This window comes from Microcaecilia unicolor, chromosome 11 (assembly GCF_901765095.1).
Source record: "Microcaecilia unicolor chromosome 11, aMicUni1.1, whole genome shotgun sequence".
Lineage (NCBI taxonomy): Eukaryota > Metazoa > Chordata > Amphibia > Gymnophiona > Siphonopidae > Microcaecilia > Microcaecilia unicolor.
The window spans coordinates 169,150,072-169,166,821 of NC_044041.1; the positions used below are offsets into that span (position 1 = coordinate 169,150,072).

General features: G+C 49.6%; 1 protein-coding gene across 1 annotated transcript in view; it reads right to left on the reverse strand.

Annotated features, from left to right (window-relative positions):
• The window catches only part of MAP3K10 (mitogen-activated protein kinase kinase kinase 10), an 88,776-nt gene that overhangs the window by 65,050 nt on the left and 6,976 nt on the right, over positions 1-16,750 (reverse strand). The gene's annotated exons all lie outside the window — the stretch shown is intronic.

Here is a 16,750-nt window from a genome sequence, read left to right on the forward strand (position 1 = left end):
TCCCAGTATGGCACTACTTATGTACTTATGTACTTATGATTCTGGAAAGGGAGATAGGTGGTGGGGGGGGGGGGGGGGGGGGGGGGGGGAGAGAGAGATCTGAGGAGGGTGAGAAGGAGGAAGGGGGGAAGGGGAAATGGGACTTGATATACCACCTTTCTGAGGTTTTGCAACTACATTCAAAGCGCTCTACATATATATACAGGTACTTATTTTGTACCAGGGGCAATGGAGGGTTAAGTGACTTGCCCAGAGTCACAAGGAGCTGCAGTGGGAATCGAACTCAGTTCCCCAGGATCAAAGTCCACTGCACTAACCACTAGGCTACTCCTCCACTCCACTCCAAAAGGAATTTCAGGTAGGAAGGGCGGAAGGTAGGAAGAATGGGGGAAAATCAAGTTTTGGAGAAAAAGGCAAAGGAAGAGGGAAGGGGACAGAGAACAGAAAGAGGAGATTCTAGATTGGGGAGGGGAAGTCAGGATCAGGAGAGGCAGGAAAGATGCCCTCAAACCCCACAGCCCCTCAGTTCCCTTATTCAATCTCCCCACATTCACCACTTTCCACTCCCTTTGCCATACTCCACAGCTCCTCCAACCTCTCACCAGAGGATAGGTGGGTCGCCAGGGGGGCAGCCACTCCCCCAAACGGACTTCAGATGGCGCCTATTTTGAAGCGATCTGTCGTGTAAAATACAAGCTGGCGCCATCGGCATTCCACTCTCCGCTCCCCCCACACCCTCAACCTGGCTACGCTTCTGTCTCTCACACACCCCTCTCCAATCCCCTCACTCATACTCCACAGCTCCTCCATCCCCTCACCAGTCCCCTCAATCATACTCCACAGCCCTTCCAACCCCTCACACACCCCCTCTCCAATCCCCTCACTCACACGCTAGAACTCCTCCATACCCTCACACACCAATCCCCTCGCTAATACAACATAGCTCCTCCATACCCCTAAACACCAATCCCCTCACTCATACTTCACCGCTCCTTGATCCCTCACACATCCATCTCCAATCCCTTCACTCATACTCCACAGTACCTCTAATCCTTTCATTCTCCCAACTCCCCATCTCAGATCTCTCCTCCACTCCTTCCAACCCCTTAACAACTTGCCTCATCTTCCTGAAGCCCCACCAACCCCTCATGCATTCTGCCTGCCCTACCCCCACAGTCTGATCACCACATTCATCTTCCCTCTTCCCTTCTCCAGCAGCCCCTCTGATCCGTTCTCTAGCTCTCACCCCCCCCCCCCCAATCCCAGACCTTCTTTCCTTTCCACATGATTCCCTCAGGCTTGTCCCTCCCCTCAACACCCGTCACTGCCTCTTCCCTTCCCCTTGAGTTTCATTCTAGCTTTTTAGAAGGGGAACTGCAGCAGTACAGTAGAATCCTCTTCTGCTGCCTAATATCAGTGTCACGCTTTGAACCATGCAGGACACCATCTTGCTACCTGGTTCAAAGCATGACACTCCAGGCCCAGCAGCAAGAGAGTAAGATGTAGGCCAAGGTGCCACACTGAAGCTGCCCTACTAACAAACCCAGATCAGTGCAGAGTGGGAAGGAGGGAGAGAAGAGGTCGGCCACTGCCACTGCAGACACTCCTGACCTTAGGGTTGCCAACTAGATCCAGTCCTGGGCTTACCCCAATGCAAGCAGGGACTTGTAGCCTTGCTTTCTTAGGGAATTCAATGGGGAAATCAGAACCACAAGTCCCTGCATGCAATGGGGTAAACCCAGGAGTGGATCAACCCTGTTGGGCGAATCTGGATCTAGTTGGCAACCTTACCTGACCTCTTGTTTCCCATGGCAATTCCACAGGGAATGGAGAATTCCATGGGGAGGGGATGGATATTTCAGCCTCTCCTGCAAATGTGGAATCTCAGATCAGGGACCTGACTATTGCGCACCAAATCCGGAACACTCCCATAAGAATAACGCACTACAATGTGGGAAATCCACCTCTTCACTAAGCAGTGCCTGAGTATGACTCATCTTCGAGCCGCACTGCTGAACACATAACAGAAAGAGTTTACTGTCATCCTTGAAGGACAGCACTGAGGCAGGAGGATGGGAGCAGCGCATTATAAAAAATGAATAGCTGATGGCTACATTGATCAATAAAGCTCCACAATGAACCATTACCAGCTCTGCCGCAGCGCAGATGTAGAGTGAAATGGGGCAACAAATGAACGTCAGAACACAAAGAAGAGCAGGAAAGAAAGGAGATTACCGAGTAAGACTAAAACAAGAAGGTCAATTAGAGACAAGCAAGAAGTAAGCCTCTGTACAGGAGAAGCTCAGTCCTGCAGCTTTAATCTCCATTGAAGTGTGCCTGGGAGTTGGAGGAAACATGTTGTGGACAGGTGATGGGAAACAGCTTTCTGGATAAGTTAAAGGAAATCAGTTTTTAATTTTCATAGGGGGGAGGGGTAGGTCCACAGTTTCCTCCTGGTCTAGGGTTACCATATGGCTCCAGAAAAAGGAGGACGGATTGAGCCAGCCGGGTTTTACTTCCATTGCTTTGAAAGCAATGGAAGTAAAACCCGGCTGGCTCAATTACTTCCATTGAAAGCAATGGAAGTAAAACCCGGCAGGCTTAATCCGTCCTCCTTTACCTGGTCTTTTTAGGCTTCCAGCTCAGTTGGAAAAGACTACAACTGGCCTATGGCAAAATGAATCTTCCCTATTTCATAAGGCTGCCAACTGGATCTAGATTTGCAGGATAGGGTTCGTGCAGGCCTGACTTTACCCCAGTGCATGCTGGGACTTGTGGTCTCAGTTTTCTTATGGAATGCAATGGGGAATATCAGAACTGAAAGTCCCTGCATGCAACAGGGTAAACCAAAGACTGGATCAACCCTGTCCTGCAAATCTGGATCCACTTGGCAGCCTTACTATTTTGGAACTCCTCATCAACTCAATCCAGTGCAGCAACAATCTCTAGCCAGGGGCCGGGGATCTGGGCTTCTTCTACAACGCTGTTGCTGTGGACTTTAGGTCGGACTCTGAGGTGTCACAGTTACAAGCGGAGTCCCTCCCCCCAAGCTTGGACCTAGTTGGCAACCCTGATTTGCCCAACAGGATTGATCCAGTCCTGGGTTTACCCCATTGCAGGCAGGGACTTGAACTTCTGATTTCCCCATTGCGTTTCCTAAGAAAAGCAGAACTACAAGTCCCTGCAGGCAATGGGGTAAACCCAGGACTGGATAATCCCTGTCAGGTGAATCTGGATCCAGTTGGCAACCTTACCCTAAGAGCATTTGATAGTGAACCCTGAGCCCCAGCTGGCATGGGTGCAAAGTCCAGATCCAGGTCTTAAACCTCAGCCCTTTGTACCACTGAGCTATGGGGGTCAGCCCTGAAATCTGTTTTCTAAAGAAAGGGACAGATTTAGCAAGTCCTCATCAGGTTCAGTCCTGAAATCTGTCTTCTAAAGAAAGGGAGAGATTTAGCAAGTCCTCACTGACTCCTTCATGAGAGCTGGTAATCTCCCTTCCCCAGACCTGAAAGGAAGAGCTGGTAATCTCCTTTCCCTTCCCTGTGGTGTAAGGCAGGTAATTCTACACTGTCACTTTATACCAACACAACTCCAGGAAGCAGAGGCCAGGGCCAGGGGGTGGAGGAGGAGGGCTCAGTCTTCTGGGTGCCTGCCCTCCCAGTCTGAGGCACACCACAGGTGAATTCCAGTACAAGGCAGGCAGCAGCTGCTGACATCCAGAGTCAGCCAGCCAGGCGTGGCCTAGCCATGCGCTGTCAAACACTCTTATCCACAAGAAATATGCTGCAATGGTTACCAAGTGATCTGGAGGCAAACAAGCCAGCCTATCCTTAAAATATTTATTTTGGGGGCATGTAGTGCTGCTCTAATGTTTCATTATTTTCATAGGCGTGACTGGGGCTGGCTAGCTGATGGGACATGTGAAGGAAAGTCGGCCTACCTTTGTCTCCTGGACCAAAGTACATGGAGGCCTGCGCAGGGAGCTTCTGAGCAGAATTTTCCCAGAACTGCCTCTTGTTCACAAACGCCCATATGATGAACACCATATACACGTACACAGCTAGGTACATACAGGGCCCAATGTTCAAAAATAAAAAGCTGGATGCCTAAATGCGTCCCTTATTATCAGCCACTCATGCTCATTCTTAGGAGTCTAAGGGGTCTTTTTACTAAGCTGTGGTAAGCACTAACACATGCTTACCGCACAAAAAAGGTATTACTGTGTTCAGGTGTCCCACGGTAATTTTGTAATCAGCATGCACCTCCCATGCGCTTAAAAAATAGATTTTATTTTTTAGTGTTGTGGCAGAGAGGTGGCATGTTCTGCGCTAATTAGTTAGTGCAGTTACATTGTCATGGGCTAACCAAATTAGTGAGTTAGCCCGTATCGCCTACACAATAGGTGGCAGTAGGGGGCTTATGCAGTGGCACAGCCAAGGGTGGGCCCAGGCCCACCCACTTTGGGCTCAGGCCCATCCAGTAGCAGCACACCTATGATGTGGTTGGCAGGCATTCTTCCCAAGCCCCACCAGCCAAAAATTCCCAACAACTGACCCTCCTGCATACCTTGTAAATAGATCTTCACCTGCAGCAAGTAGCCACTGATACATGCAGTAGGGCCAACATGAGCAGAGTGTATTAGTTGCTGCTCGCTGCAGGTGAAAATCTATTTACAAGGTATGCAGGGGGCGGGGGGATGTTTGAGAGACCATATGGTATGCAGGCGAGAGAGGGAGAGACCAAATCACTTGTGGGACAAGGCGGAGTTCTTGAACCCACCCATCTTGGGCCCAGGTCCACTCAAAATTGGGTGTCTGGCTACACCCCTGGGCTTATGTACTAATAAGGAGAAGTAGCCTAGCGGTTAGTGCAGCGGACTTTGATCCTGGGGAACTGGGTTCAATTCCCACTGCAGCTCCTTGTGACTGTGGGCAAGTCACTTAACCCTCCATTACCCCAGGTACAAATAAGTACCTATATATACTATGTAAACCGCTTCAAATGTAGTTGCAAAAAACCACAGAAAGGCAGTATATCAACTCCCATTAACAAGATCAGGAATCTACCTCAAACAAGCCTATCGCGGACAGCCTACTCCAAAATCTTACCATCTAACCTACAGTCCCTTTGGAATTCCATCTCCATGGCCCATTTGGACTCTTTTTTTTCCCTTCTCTATAACTCTTTTACCCTGTCCCTTCTCTCCCATCTAATTTATTTGTATTTGAATTACCACTGGTCTGGCAATAGCCTTATCAGTACATTGTAAGCCACTTTGAGCCTGCACACGTGTGGGAAAAGGTGGGTAAAATGTGCTAAATAAATAGGATTCCATGTAGAATCCTAAAGAATAGCAAGATTCTGGAATCCCAAAGAAATTCTACATGGAATGTGCTAGTGGAGGAGTAGCTTAGTGGCTAGTACAGCGGACTTTTATCTGGGGAACTGGGTTTGATTCCCACTGCAGCTCCTTGTGACTCTAGGCAAGTCACTTAACCCTCCATTGCCCCAGGTACAAATAAGTACCTGTATATACTATGTAAACTGCTTTGAATATAGTTGCAAAAAAAAAAAAAAACACAGAAAGGCAGTATATCAATTCCCATTCCCTAATAGGAAAATTAATGTGTGGCCATTATTTCAAAAAATAGAAAAAGCAGCCATTTTATCCATGCGATAAAAATGGCCTTAGTGAGTAGGAATGACCCACATAAGGATACGTTATGGCCACTTTATACCACAGTTGAGTAAAAGGGCCCCTAAGTTTTCAACTGAAAATTATATTCAGGTACATTTTCAAAGAGGCCAATCCAGGGCTGCTGAGAAGAAGCGGGCAGGGAGGGCAAAATTCCCAGGCCTGGACTCCAAGGGGGGCCCGGTGCTGGGGTCTCTCTCTCCCCCTCCTGCTCCTAAAGAAAACTCTGGCTCCGGCCCCACTTAGAGGCTGGGGAGGAGCAGACATAGCAGGGCTTTGGGCCAGGGCCTCTTGTTTGGCTGGCGGGGAGGCCCCCCCAGCAGAAGTCTTTCTCCAGCACTGCTTTTCCCTTCAGGCCGCGCATGCTCGGGGGGGGTTTTGAAACAGAGCATGCGTGACATGAGAGAAAAAGCAGGGGCAGGGCAGGCAATTACGGCAGAATGAAGAGCAGGCTGGAGGAAAACTTCCACTGCTGGCGGGGCCTCGGGATCCCGCCAGCCAAGGTATTTGTAGTTGCGATGGGGTGGGGGGGGTAGTTGGTGGCAGCAGCAGTGATCCTGGGGGAAGGGCGGCAGCGGCGACGATCCTGGGGGGTGGTGGGCCTGCTCCGGGCCCGGCAGCAGCCCTGCCCCACACTCGGCTCAGTCTCTCGGCGGCCCTGGGCCAATCTAGATGGCTAGCTTTCAAAATTGTGAGGTTCATACCTGAAGGTTCCAGCTCCTTTTATACGGAAACATCCATATATCACAGAACTTGTGCACATACAGAATGCATGCAAATACCCTCAGTATACAAACACACGCCTGCATGTAAGCAACAGGACACACCTTCTTTCACAACCCCCTGAAAGCCTGTGCAGCAGGAGGCATTCATGAAAAATATCGGTCAGTGGATGTCCTTGAACCTCAACCATCAGTCAACACAGTCCAAGAAGAATAAACAGAAGTTCCCGCAGGGAATTTATTCAGCACGGAGAAAGAGAAAGACGGAGCGAGAAGGACCCCAGGGTCACAGCCACTCAGCAGGCTCAGAAGACTGTATGATGCTTCACAAGAAAGAGCGCCAAAGCTTTACTCCCTGAACAGAGGATTTGAGAAACGGAAGGTACAGCAGGCAACGTGCACTGCCCTTTCACACATGGGCAGGGCTGGTGTTACATAAGCAGGGGACCTGGATGGAAACTGGGAAGCCCCAGAGCCCACCTGCAAGCTATGCCTCCTTCAGCCTCAATCAGATTTGGGGTTCCCTGTGGCGTGGAGGCTCAGGCCTGTTTGTCACTCCCTAACACCAGCCCTGCATACAGGGTCCACACTCTTATCACCTCTCGTTTAGACTATTGCAACTTGCTTCTCACAGGTCTCCAACTTAGCCATCTCTCTCCTCTTCAATCTGTTCAAAATTCTGCTGCACGACTAATATTCCGCCAGTGTCTTTATGCTCATATTAGCCCTCTCCTCAAGTCACTTCACTGCAGGGGCATAGCCAGACTTCGGCGGGAGAGGGAGCCAGAGCCCAAGGCGAGGGGGCACATTTCTCTCCCCCCCCCACACCGCCACTTTTGACCCCCCCCCCCTGCCGACACCATCTTTGACCCCTCCACCGTCGCCGTCGAGTACTTGTGCTGGCGGGGATCCCCAATACCCGCCAGCTGAAGTTCTGTGTCTTCATGGAAGACTCTTCAGCTCGTCTCTGGGTCGGCGCGTTGCTGCAGACTGCTGCAGCAGCTGATCTGATTCTGCAAGCGGGAAGCCGATTCTCTTTGCGTGGTATGAATCGTCCTGACGTCTTGCACGTTCCTATGTGCAGGACGTCAGGACAATTCATACCACGCAAAGAGAATCGGCTTCCCGCTTGCAGAATCAGATCAGCTGCTGCTGCAGGCTGCAGCAATGCGCAGGCCCAGAGGCGGGCTGTAGACACAGAACTTCGGCTGGTGGGGATTGGGGACCCCCGCCAGCACAGGTACTCGACGGCGATGGTGACGCCGGGGGAGGGGTCCAGGGCCAAATATGAGGGGCCCAGCCCCCCCAGGCCCCACGTAGCTACGCCACTGCTTCACTGGCTTCCTATCCGTTTCCGCATACAGTTCAAACTCCTCTTATTGACCTACTAGTAAAAAAGGCCAGTTTCCGAAACCAATGAAATGGGCGCTAGCACGTGGCTTTTCTTTTTGTGTGTGTATGTGTCACAGAGTTATTGTGTGTGTGTGTGTGTGTGTGTGTGTGTGTGTGTGTGTGTGTGTGAGTGTGTGAGGGTGGGGTGTGTGTGCAGGTTGATGTATGTCTTTTTGTTTTGTTTTTTGCTTGGGGGGTTGGGGGATGTGCTGTGCTGGCAAAGTGGGATGGATTGGTGTGTGGCTTTGAGGGTGTGTTTCTGTTGTATTGTGTGTGTGTGGTTTTGTCTGTCAAGGAGGTCTGTGGAGGGGGGTCTTTCTGTTGGTGAAATGTAAATGTGGTTGTAGGGGGGTCAGCCTTTGCTGAGTGGTGGATTGTTTTTTTCCGGGTTTTTTTTTTTTTGTGTTGTGCTGAGGCAGCAGTGTTGTTTTAGATGGGCGGAAGGTAGAGGAGCACGTTCTTGGTCTGTCGGTATTTTTTGGCCATTTCAGGGCTGCTGTAGGGGAACGCTGGAAGAGAAATGTGCTGTGGGAAGCAGCGTCGTCTTTTTCCGTTGGGCTGGGGTTCTGGGCATCCTGGAGGTGGGAGACAGCTTGCCTGAGGACGGGATGGTTGTTTAAGTTGGCGGAAGGAGAGGAGCACAGTCTCGGGCCATCGGGGGGTGATCCGGTATGTTTCGATCCATTTCAGGCCGGCTGCCTAGTAAAAAAGGCCCGTTTCCGAAACCAATTGAAACTGGCGCTAGCATGTGGGGTTTTTTTGTGTGTGTGTATGTGTCACAGAGTTATTTTGTGTGTGTGTGAGTGTGTGAGGGTGGGGTGTGTGTGCAGGTTGTTGATGTGTGGTCTTTTTTTTTGTTTTGTTTTTTGCTTGGGGGGTTGGGGGATGTGCTGTGCTATGCTGGCAAAGTGGGATGGATTGGTGTGTGGCTTTGAGTGTGTGTGTCTGTTGTATTGTGTGTGTGTGGTTTTGTCTGTCAAGGAAGTTTGTGGAGGGGGTCTTTCTGTTGGTGAAATGTAAATGTGGTTGTAGGGGGGTCAGGCTTTGCTGAGTGGTGGATTGTTTTTTCTGTTGTTTTTTTTTTTTTTTGTGTTGTGCTGAGGCAGCAGTGTTGTTTTAGATGGGCGGAAGGTAGAGGAGCACGTTCTTGGTCTGTCGGTATTTTTTGGCCGTTTCAGGGCTGCTGTAGGGGAACGCTGGAAGAGAAATGTGCTGTGGGAAGCAGCGCCGTCTTTTTCCGTTGGGCTGGGGATCTGGGCATCCTGGAGGTGGGAGACGGCTTGCCTGAGGACGGGGATGGTTGTTTTAAGTTGGCGGAAGGGAGAGGAGCACGGTCTCGGGCCATCGGGTGGTGATCCAGTATGTTCGGTCCATTTCAGGCCGGCTGCAGGGGAATGCTGGAACATGCGCTGCGGGAAGCTGCGCCGTCTTTTTCCGGGTGTTTGGGGAATCCCCGAGGTGGGAGACGGCTTGCCTGAGGCTGGGGATGGTTGGGCACGGCCGCTTTGGCAAAAGGGGAAGAGGAAGGGTGTGGGGAGTTACCTATAGCTGCGTGAGAAAACGGGTATTCTTTGTTTTGTATTATTAGTTTGCATTTCTGTTGAAGAAAGAGTGGATGCCTTTTGAATGATGGAGGTGGTGCGTCGGTGTGCGGTTGTTTCGTTAGTTTGGCAGCCAGTCTCCAGCGATTCCTAGGCAGGGAAGGAGTAGGGAAACACGCTCCACGTGTTTCCCTACTCCTCCCCCTTCCTTGGTCGCTGTTTGCTGCTGGCTGGGTCGCGGGTAATCCTTCCAGCTGGGCTGCAGCTTGTCCTGTTTGCCCACGTCCCAGATGGTGACGGGCACGTTGTTTTCCGGCTCCTCTGACTCCATGTCAAGCGATCCCAAATATAGTCTTTGCTATGGGCCCTCTGGCACTCTTCAGTACTGGCATTAGGCATTTAAAATTTTTCCCCCCCCCCCCCCCCCCGGTCTATTTTTGCACATACCCACAGCAGGAATATTCTTCTCTCGTTCCAGCGGTGGTTCTGTGCTCTCCGTGCTGCACAGATAATGAGCCATTCTGCTGGGGAATGCTCCTCCCTTATTGTCACGTAGTTTCCTCTGATTGGTCCGGTCCGTCTTACGTTGCCTAGTGTTGCCTGGGAACGGTGTTGTGATGGTCCTTTGTGTTTCAGAATGTTGAGGGTGTTTCTTCTGATTGGTTCGTCATGCGAGGGCGGGGCAGAGAGACATGGTCAGTGTTGTGGCTTCACCACCATGAATCTATGAACCCTTCAGGGAGTGACTGAGTGACTTCAGAACGTTGTCTTCAGAACGTTGAGGGTGAGTTTTATTATAGTAGATAAGTGCATTCACTCTGCAGCTCCTCAGTACCTCTCCTCTCTCATCTCTCCCTACATTCCTCCCCAGGAACTCTGTTCACTGGGTAAATCTCTCTTATCTGCACCCTTCTCCTCCACTGCTAACTCCAGACTCCGTTCCTTTTATCTTGCTGCACCATATGTCTGGAATAGACTTCCTGAGCTGGTACGTCAAGCTCCATCTCTGGCCGTCTTCAAATCTAAGCTAAAAGCCCACCTTTTTTGATGCTGCTTTTAACTCCTAACCCTTATTCACTTGTCCAGAACCCTTATTTTATCATCCTCACCTTAATATTCCCTTATCTCTTGTTTGTCCTGTTGAGCAGAGACTGTCTCTTCACGTTCAGGTGTACAGCGCTGCGTACGTCTAGTAGCGCTATAGAAATGATGAGTAGTAGTAGTATACCTATGTCCAAGTTGTAAAAAGGAACCTATTCTAAGCTTATTTAAAAACATGACATAGGTGCTGAGGTGGCTTTAGAAAATGGGATCCGAAAACCAGCTCTAATAGGGTGCAAAGGTTAACAAACACATTTACACCTGCTCCATAGTGTGTGTGTGTGTGCAAGGCAGTAAATCAAGGAGGAGGTGATCCACCGAGGTGGATGAACACTAACTCCAACGAGAAAACAACAGTTAAAAGGAAGTGGGAAGTGGACCAATGACCCAGGGGAGATGGGATACTGATGTATAAAGTACCACTTTATTCACAGACTCGACACAGTACCATGTTTCGGCCACAGGCCTGCCTCAGGAGTCTTAAATGATTCTGGTACTAGGAATCGTCTGAAAGTTAGGTGGTCTTGAAAAAGACCTTTGAATGATTGAAACAGATACTTTAAAGTCTCTGTGTAGTCTGTCTCAGCCACTCACAGACAGCTAAATGCGCTGTGATTGGCTGAGAGAGACCTGAAGGGTCATAATCAAAAGGGAGGGAAATCCAAGTAAGTGGAGCTGTGGCCAAATGGTTAGAGCAACGGTCTTGGTGGCTGGTTCAAATCCCACTGGTACTTCTGAAAAAGCCAGCAAAAATACTTTTGATTTAGGACGAGTACTTGGATTTTTTTGAGGGGGGTGGGTGGGAAGGGATTGGTGACCTCTGGGGGAGTAAGGGGAGGTCATCCCCAATTCCCTCCGGTGGTCATTTGGTTAGTTGGGGCTCCTTTTGAAGTTTGGTCATGAAAAAAAAAGGGACCAAGTAAAGCCGGCGAAATGCTCGTCAAGCCTGGCTTTTTTTTTCCATTATCGGGCGAAGCCGGCCATCTCGTGAGCACACCACCATCCCGCCTTCACTACCCTACCGACATGCCCCCTTGAAATTTCGCCGGCTCCGCAATGGAAAGCAGTTGAAGCCAGCCAAAATCGACTTTCGATTATACCGATTTGGCCGGTTTCAGGAGATCGCTGGCCATCTTCCGATTTGTGTCGGAAGATGGCCGGCGGTCTCTTTCGAAAATGAGCTGGATAGGCTCCTACATGCGTCCAATACACATCAAATTGGAACTACCCAGTGTACCTGAATGTAACTAACCTTGAGCTACTACTGAAAAAAAGCGTGAGCAAAATGAATACTATGAAAATCTTGTGTATAACCACTGACCAGTATCTGTCCTTTGAACCTCAGATGTCTAAGGTGGTTTCTTGTGTCTTCAATACATTATGGAGATTGAAATGATTGTGCCCTTCGTTTTTGAACTCGGTCTTCCATTCTTTGGTCCAAACATTAGTCCTTTCCAAATAAGATTATTGTAATGATGTTTAGGAAATTACAATTAGAGCAGAATACCACTGCCCAACTTGTGTGTGGAGCTTCCCGCTATTCTAGGGCAACTCTTCTCCTGTTTAAATTGAATTGGCTTCCAATAAATTCTCAGATCACCTTTAAGCTTTGCTTACTTATTTACCAAATTTTGTATGGTCTACTGCCTAGTTATATGCAGAACCTGAAAGGGACTATCTCATCCTTCACTATACATCTAGTCATACTGCACATCCCAATTTTTCCTCCACTGTGCTCCAAGTTCAACGCCTGCCTATGCACGTGTATAAGAATCCATCAAGGAGGTTTCGGTACCCATATAGAGTATGGGGCAAATCTTCCAAAGCTCACCGGGTGCCAGGACGATGCACACTGTCAGGTGAATTTTCGAAAGAGAAGGGCACCCATTTTCCGACACAAATCGGGAGATGGGCATCCTTCTCGCAAGGTTGCCCAAATCGGCATAATCGAAAGCCAATTTTGGGCGCCCTCAAGTGCTTTCTGTCACGGGGATGACCAAAGTTCACGGGAGCGTCTCGGCAGTGTAGCGAAGGTGGGACTGGGGCGTGCTCAGGAGATGGGCGTCCTTGGCCGATAATGGAAAAAAGAAGGGCATCCCTGATGAACACTTGGCCGACTTTACTTGGTCCATTTTTTTCCACAACCAAGCATCAAAAAGGTGCCTGAACTGACCAGATGACCACCGGAGGGAATCGGGGATGACTTCCCCTTACTCCCCCAGTGGTCACTAACCCTCTCCCACCCTCAAAAAAAATCTTTAAAAATACTTTTTTTGCCAGCCTCTATGCCAGCCTCAAATGCCATACTCAGGTCCATCGCAGCAGTATGCAGGTACCTGGAGCAGTTATAGTGGGTGCAGTGTACTTCAGGCAGGCGGACCCAGGCTCATTCCCCCTTACCACTTGTGGTGGTAAATTTGAGCCCTCCAAAACCCACCAGAAACCCACTGTACCCACATGTAGGTGCCCCCCTTCATCCCTAAGGGCTATGGTAGTGGTGTACAGTTGTGGGTTTTGGGTTTTGCAGGGGGTTTGGGGGGCTCAGCATCCAAGATAAGGGAGCTATGCACCTGGGACCTTTTTCTGAAGTCCACTGCAGTGCCCCCTAGGCAGTGGCGTAGCTACTATAGGGCCACAGGGGCCTGGGCCCCCGTAGATTTGGCCCTGGACCCCCCCTGTCGACGACCCTCTCAACCACCCCTCCCGCCGCCAACCCGCCATCAACCTGCCATCGCAATCTGCTACCTTTGCTGGCGGGGGACCCCAACCCCCGCCAGCCAAAGTCTTCTTCCTTCGTTTGGTTTCCGAGTTTGACGTCCTACACGTACAACGTGCAGGTCGTCAGACTCACAGAAACAGAATGAAGCCTTGCAGGGGGTTGGGGGTCCCCCGCCAGCAAAGGTAGGCGATGGCGGGGACAGGGATCGAGAGGGTCATCGGCAGGGGGGGGGGGGCCAAAATTGTTCGTGGTGGTGCTGGCGGCGGCGGGGGGTGTTGGCAATGGCGGAGGGGGGGAGGGGGTCGGCAGCACTGGGGGGGGGGGGCTAAAATGTGCCCCCTCACCTCGTGCTCTGGACCCCCCTCCCGCCGAAGTCTGGCTACGCCCCTGCCACTAGGGTGCCCGGTTGGTGTCCTGGCATGTCAGGGAGACAATTAAATTACGAATGCTGGCTCCTCCCATGACCAAATAGCTTGGATTTGGTCGTTTTTGAGATGGGCGTCCTCAGTTTCCATTATCACCAAAAACCGGGGACAACCATCTCAAAAATGACCTAAGGACGACCATCTCTAAGGTCGACCTAAATTTCGTGATTTGGGCGTTCCTGACCGTATTATCGAAACGAAAGATGAACGCCCATCTTGTTTCGATAATACAGGTTGCCCCACCCCTTTTCGAGGCCGTCCTGCGAGGACACCCTCATGAAAACTTGGGCGCCCCGTTCGATTATGCCCTTTCACGTGCAAATTCTATAATGGCAGTTGTATACGCCACACCCATTATAGAATACTAACATAAGTCTGCATTTACACACCTAATTTTCGCCACCAGCACTTCCACCAGCTCAATGGCTGGCATAAATGCTCCACTAGGTGTGTAAATGCAAGTATTCTATAACCCATCCCCCCAATATTCAGCCGGCGGTGGCGCTGGGCCTGGATATTCAATGCCTGGCTGTTTCCAGTGGCCGGAATTGAATATCCGGAGGTTTTTCTGGCTGGCTCTAATTTAACCAGCTATGTGAATATTCAGGGCTAGCCGGTTCAGTTAATAGTGGGCAAAGATTGAACTGCTATTTATTAGGTCTGATTTGAACGCTAAACTTAGCTGGCCAGCGCTTGAATATTCGAGGATAGCTGACTATACTGTGTGATATAGCCAGTTAGCTGCTCTGCGCTGAGAGCTAATATTCAGCTTAGCCGGCTAAGCAGTAGTTTACTGGTCAGGGGCTGTTCCTGGCTGATTAAATAGCTCTGACTATCGGGTCCGTGTGCCTAACTACCTGATAACCCCCACACAACCTGCTTTTACCCCTCTCTAGTCTATGCCCCCTTGAAACTCTGCACTCTAGAATTTGAGTGCACAACTTATTGAATAGCGACTGAGGGCAGTTATGTGTACAATTGCTAACTGGTGTCAATTAAGGCCAATTATAGATTAACACCAATTGTCAACTCAATATTAAATTAAGATACACATGCAACTGACCTTATTCTGTAACTTGCATGTGTAAATTTACACACTACGTGCAAATTTGGGCACACAAATTTTTAGAATTGTAGGGTAGCCCCTGGATTCAATATGCTAATCAGTGCTGATAATTTGATGTTAACAAGCAGTTATTGACACTAATTGGCAGAGGCAGCCTGACAGGCAAACGGGCAGTGCCCGAGGGCTGTGGGGGAGGGGGCCAGTGCTTCCCTCCCACATGCCCAAACTGTGACGTCCTTCTTTCTCCTCCGGGACCGGGGTGCCCGTCTCCTCCCCTTCTGCGCTCCCATCCCCAAACCCCACCCTTTGCAGGCAGGGGTACCGGCAGCTAAATCGGCGATCTGCTGCAGCCCGCACTTGACTAAAGTCACTTTCTTCTTCCACAAGCGCAGGCCGGGTTCAGCAGCAGATGGACGATTTAGCTGCAGGACCAAAGGAAAAGGTCAGTGGCAGGGGGAGAGGGAGGCAGCAGGACTGGGAGGGACCCAATGATCTTCACTGCCTGGGGGGCCCAGACCACTCTTCTCAGTCCACCCCTTCCAGCAGTTGTGCACTAAAGAAATTATGCACTAAGGCCCTGATATTCAGACCACGGGCAATAGCCGGCTGTCTCTCGCGGTCAGCGCTAAACCCCGATAGTCAATGTCGGTCTGTTTCTGGATACCGGCACTGAATATCTGTTTTAACTTTGAACATGTATACCCTGGAGGAAAGGAGAAACAGGGGTGATATGATACAGATGTTCAAATATTTGAAAGGTATTAATCCGCAAACGAACCTTTTCCGGAGATGGGAAGGCGGTAGAACCAGAGGACATGAAATGAGATTGAAGGGGGACAGACTCATGAAAACTGTCAGGGAAGTATTTTTTCAAGAGAGAGTGGTGGATACTTAGAATGCCCTCCCGAGGGAGGTGGTGGAGATGAAAACGGTATCAGAATCCAAAAAAGCGTGGGATAAACAAAGGAATCCTGTTCAAAAGAAATAGATCCTCAGAAGCTTAGCGGAGATTGGGTGGCAGAGCCAGTGGTGGGAGGTGGGGATAGGGATTGGGAGGCGGGGATAGTGCTGGGCAGACTTCTACGGTCTGTGCTCTGAAAATGGCAGATACAAATCAAGGTCAAGTATACATATAAAGTAGCACATATGAGTTTATCTTGTTGGGCAGACTGGACGGACCGTACAGGTCTTTTTCTGCTGTCACTTACTATGTTACTATGTAACTTTGGCCGGTTCTATTTTAACTGGCCACGCTGACATTCAGAACTGTCCACTTAAAAGTGAGACCGGCCAAAGTTATTCCACCTATTGTGGCGGCCAAACATGGCCACCAAACTTGACCACTCTCGCTTTAAAAATCGGCAGATAGCCGGTTATATCGCCCGATATACCCGGCTATTTTTAAGCTGCTAAGCGGCAAAACTCAGTGCTAGAAAGCCACTTAAAAGCCATTTTAGCAGCCATTTACGTTTGAATATTGGGCGGTAAGGTTATCCAATATTGACTAAGTACAGTGATGGGCGTAACTGCAAATTAGTGCCAGTTAACTCCAATTATAGCCAATCATTCATACCAATTAGCGCCTAATTTAACAATTATGTGTGTAACTGGCAGTATTCTGTAACCGACGTGCACAATTTTATGCATTAAGAGCTGGATTCTACATAAGGCATCAAAAACAAATCAGTGCCAAAAAAAGTGCTATTCTATGAGCCAGGCTTAAAGTTAGGCGTGGTTTATAGAATAGCACTTACGTCCGGGAATCACGCCTAACTTTAGGCACGGCCATTTGCACCAACTGAAACATGGTGCAAATGTATGTGCCTAAGTTGGGCACATATCCTCCATATTTTATAATAACACACACAAATGCTAGGAGTGCTCCGATTCTGTCCATAACCCTCCCACTTCCACGCCTCCTTTTTCAAATCACGTGTAAATTTCAATTAAATTTGATTTAGTGCCAATAATTGCTTGTTAGAAAGCTTGTTATTTAATTAACTTGCATGCAGACCCAAGTTTGTTCGTGCTATTTTTGACAACTTTTACAGAATTGGGGGGGAGGGGGGATTTATTGTGCTTCCAT